General features: G+C 31.2%; 1 non-coding gene across 1 annotated transcript; it reads right to left on the reverse strand.

Annotated features, from left to right (window-relative positions):
• Window positions 1-4285: 4285 nt before the first annotated feature.
• On the reverse strand, window positions 4286-4392 carry LOC120367837 (U6 spliceosomal RNA). Its single transcript, XR_005582111.1, has one exon. It is a non-coding gene; the product is annotated as a U6 spliceosomal RNA (small nuclear RNA).
• Between the last annotated feature and the right edge of the window lie 465 nt (window positions 4393-4857).

Here is a 4857-nt window from a genome sequence, read left to right on the forward strand (position 1 = left end):
TCCAATGCATTCATTTTATGAGAAGTAATTTGTTCGAGAGAGCTGCTAATTTGTTATCTCTCCAAAATAGGTTTTATTATAATAAATTAGACAGAGAGCATAACAAAAAAGTCAATCCACAGGAGAAATTGTTTTTCCCGTAAGTCTTGTATTAGATAAAATGCATTTATGTTTCTTGTAAAATGGCCATAATAATTATTGCAGAAACCAGTACTAGAAAAGAGAATTAGCTAGAAACCAGAAGCAGAGAGCAAATTAACTGAAGAAGTCATAATAACACTTGGAAAAAAAAAATACTTTGATGACTTACAACTAAATGGCAATAATCAATAAAAAGCATCCTTTTGTCTAAATGCTATATTAATAGTAACATTAATCTCATTTCATCTTGAAAGTGGCTCAGGAAAAAAAAAACATTAGATGGTATCAAACTGTAATTGCTATGGATGACTACGCAAGGTAATTTTTGAAGATACAGAGAACGCTGGTTTATGAGGCTTCTTGTTGAGAACTCCTTAAGTGGCAAGTAGAAAATACAACATTATATTTTGTTTGACCCAGGACGATACACACTATGCCTGTTTTCCATCACAAGAATCATGAATTATCCTTTTCCCTCTCAAAAGTATTTCTGTGTGGACTGAAATTATACAACTACCCGCCAAACAGCAAATTATTAATTTATCTGCTCTTCAAGTATTAATGATAAATCACTTTTAATATTCAGGAGCCCGTATTCTTTATTTCATCTGGGTATCAATGCATAAAACTCTAACTGATTAGAATGCACTAGATTTCATCACTTACCATGATTACCAGAAATATATAGCAACTAAAAGATCAGTTGACGTTCCAAATTTCCTAGCGGTAATTTTCAAACTTATTTTCTACTGATAAAATGTTCAGAACTTAACACATTGAGTAACTAATTATGTTTAGTTTAAAGTTATGGCAAACAGTTTACTGTTTCGACAAATGAATATATATACATTTTTATATTCTGCAAATTCTTGTTTCTGAGTTAACATTTTATTGGGAGGCAGTGGTTACACCCCTGTGAGTCACATTGCTTTCCAGTTTGATTATAGAAAGTAAATATTTATAGAACAATCTTCCAATCAGATGTATGGGTAGACAAGTGCAAGTCTTTGACTTTATACTTTTCCAAATAGTTTGGAAAAATATTAATTTTAATATCTAATGTAGATATTATAATTTGCAAAGACATCTTAGAATACAATCAAAAACGTAATTACTTTCTCATTTGCAAAGCTATCATAAAATGTTTCAATGTATGTATAATTGAATGTCTAATTAGAGCTCTATATTAGGAGATAAGCTTTTTTGCAGCTTTGTATTTTAGCTATATTTTCCAGAAAGTTAAAGATTTGATGTTACTTTTAATATAATAAAAACATTTCTCATAGAATTATTAAAATTTTTTATCTTAATATGTAATCAGTATGTAGAACATGGTAAAAAAAAAAACTTATGATTTAAATATGTCGGGAGAAACTACTATGGATATTTTTAAATTGGAGTAGAGAATACACTAAAGAAAATGCCATTTTTTCACCTTTTTTCATTTGATTACAAAAATAATCAAATGGCATTTTCTTTAGTTAACAGTTTCTTGACTTGTCATGTCCTTGAGTATTCTTTGTCCTTAAATAAAATCTTTTAATTATATAGTGATATTTATAAGTACATTTTGACTTTCATATACATTAAAATATCACAGTAACCTATTTGGTTAGATAGTAAATAGAAATAAAAAAGATATGCAGTATTATGTATTTCTTTAGAAAAATTCACAATTATCTATTAAAATTTAAGGTGTCTGCAAAGTCTCTCATATATATACATTTATCTCCTCAGTGATTACCGTGTGTGTGTGTGTGTGTGTGTGTGTGTGTGTGTGTGTGTAATCAAAACCACAATTCTGACTGGCATGAGATGGTATCACATTGTGGTTTTGATTTGAATTTCTCTAATGATCAGTGATGTTGAGCTTTTTTTCACGTTTTTTGGCCTCATAAATGTCTTCATTGGTAAAGTCTCTGTTCATGGTGTATATATATATATTATTACTATATATATAGTAATCACTATGAGGAGGTATAAAGTATATATATATGGTAATCACCATGAGGAGGTAAATGTGACACAGAGCGTGAAACCTAGATAACGTGGACAGTTCTCTTGAAAAAGACACTGTGTCTAATAAGTACCAACTGATTCTTCAGTCCTTTCAGTTTAAAAAGAAAATGAATTAATGTTGTGTGTAGGGCAAAAGAGAACCTTCTAAGAAAAGGCTCTGAGTCAAGTGGAACTTGGATTGGTTTGTATTCCAAATAACCATTTGTATTTATAACTCAAAGTGAGCACTGATCTAAGCTAGTGAATGTATTTTTATTAAAATCAGTAATTTTGATTCTTTTTAAAAAATATTCTTTTTATTGTACATTCTGGGATTCATGTGCAAGATGTGCAAGTCTGTTACATAGGTAAACGTGTGCATTGGTGGATTGCTGCACCTATCATCCCATCACCGAGGAATTAAGCTCTGCTTGTGCCTTAGCTCTTTACCCTGATACTCTCCCTCTCCTACCTCTCCTCACCGCCAGCAGGCCTCAGTGTCTGTTGTTCCCTTTCCTGTGTCTATGTATTCTCATTGTTCACCTCCCACTCATAAGTGACAAAAATGTGTTTGGTTTTCTCTTTCTATGTTAGTTTGCTGAGGATAAAGGTGTCCAGCTCTATCTATGTCCCTGCAAAGGACATGTTCTCATTGATTTTTATGGCTGCATAATATCCCATGGTGCATACGTATAACATTTTCTTTATTCAGTCTATCATTGATGGACATTTGGGTTGATTCCATGTCTTCGCTATTGTGAATTGTGCTGCAATTAACATATGTATGCATGTTTCTTTATAATAAAATACTTTATATTCATTTGGGTATAAACCCAGCAATGGTATTGCTGTGTCAAATGTTATGTCTAGTTCTAGGTCTTTGAAAAATTACCACACTATCTTAAAACAGTGCTTGAACTAATTTAGATTCCCATTAAAAATGTAAAAGTGTTTCCATTTCTTCACAGCCTTGGAAGCATCTTTTGTTTCTTGAATTTTTAACAATTGCCATTTTGACTGGCATGAGATGATATCTCATTATGGTTTTGATTTGAATTTCTGTAATGATCAGTGATGTTGAGCTTTTATTCATATGTTTGTTGGCCTCATAAATGTCTTCATTGGTAAAATGTCTGTTCATGTCCTTTGCTCGCTTCTTAATGGGATTGTATGTTTTATTTTTCTCTTTAATGTGTTTAAGTTCCTTGTAGTTTCTAGGTAATAGACCTTTGTTAGAAGGATAGATTGCAAAAATTTTCTTTGATTCTGTAGGCTGCCTGTTCACTCTAATGATAGTTTCCTTTTCTGTTCAGGAGCTCTTAAGTTTAATTAGATCTCATATGTTGATTTTTGCTTTTGTTGCAATTGCTTTTGGTGTTTTCTTCATGAAATCTTTGCCTGTGCCTATGTCCTGAATGGTATTCCCTCAATTTTCTTTTATTTTTTTTTATAGTTTTGGGTTTTACATTTAAGTCTTTAATCTAACGAGTTAATTTTTGGATAAGGTTTAAGAAAGGGAGTCCAGTTTCAATTTTCTTCATATAGCTAGCCACTTTTCCCAGTACCATTTATTAAATAGGGAATCCTTTCCTCATAGCTTGTTTTTGTCAAGTTTGCTGAAGATCAGATGGTTGTAGATGTACAGTCTTATTGCTGAGATCTCTATTATGTTCCATTGGTCTATGTGTCTATTTTTGTACCAGTACAAAGCTGTTTCAGTTACTGCAGCTTTGTAATAAAGTGTGAAGCTGGGTAGCATGATGCCTTCGGCTTTATTCTTTTCGCTTAGGGTTTTCTTGGCTATATTGACTCTTTTTTGGTTCCATATGAATTTTAAATTAGATTTTTCTAATTCTATGAAGAACGTCAATGGTAGTTTAATGGCATTAGCATTGAATCTATAAATTACTTTGGGCTATGTAGCCATTTTTCCTATATTGATTCTTCCTATCCATGAGCATGAAATGTTTTTTCTGCTTATTTATGTCCTCTCTTATTTCCTTGAGCAGTGGTTTATAGTTCTCTTTAAACAGACCCCTTATTTCCCTTGTTAGCTCTTTTCCTAGATATATTATTCTCTTTTTAGCAATTGTGACTGGGATTTCATTCATTATTTGGCTCTCTGTTTGTCTATTGTTGGTGTAAAAATAATATGGAATGCTTCATGAATTTGCATGTCATCTTTGCACAGGAGACATGCTAGTTTTCTCTGTATCATTCCAATTTCAGTACATGTGCTGCCAAAGTGAGCACAACTTCAATTCTTTGCTCGTCATTTCATTCGCTAAATTTGTTTTGGAAGAACAAATGTGAGGCTAATATTGAGGATAGGAGACATTTTTCTAAGCATTCTAGGAATTTAATTGTACCAAACTGTGTAACAGAGGGCACAATGTGGACAAGAATTTTCTTAAAACAAACTTTATGAGTTTTGTAAGAATACTGATACAGTATATTTTTATGTAAATAAAATTTTATAAATATTTATTTTTATAGCAAATAACATAATTTTTAATAAATCACATAACTTTGTAATTGTTATTCTAGCAAATAAACCTTTTCAAATAAATGTAGAGAAATAAAAAATAATGTGTGATCATAGAGAAAATCAACAAAACTGGACTATAACAGATATATTTTGTTTAACTATGAAAATTGTGACCTTAAAGACTGGGTCCTCTCAAAGACTTGCTATTATGACTTTTTAAATTCTCATTA

This window comes from Saimiri boliviensis, chromosome 3 (genome assembly GCF_048565385.1).
Source record: "Saimiri boliviensis isolate mSaiBol1 chromosome 3, mSaiBol1.pri, whole genome shotgun sequence".
Lineage (NCBI taxonomy): Eukaryota > Metazoa > Chordata > Mammalia > Primates > Cebidae > Saimiri > Saimiri boliviensis.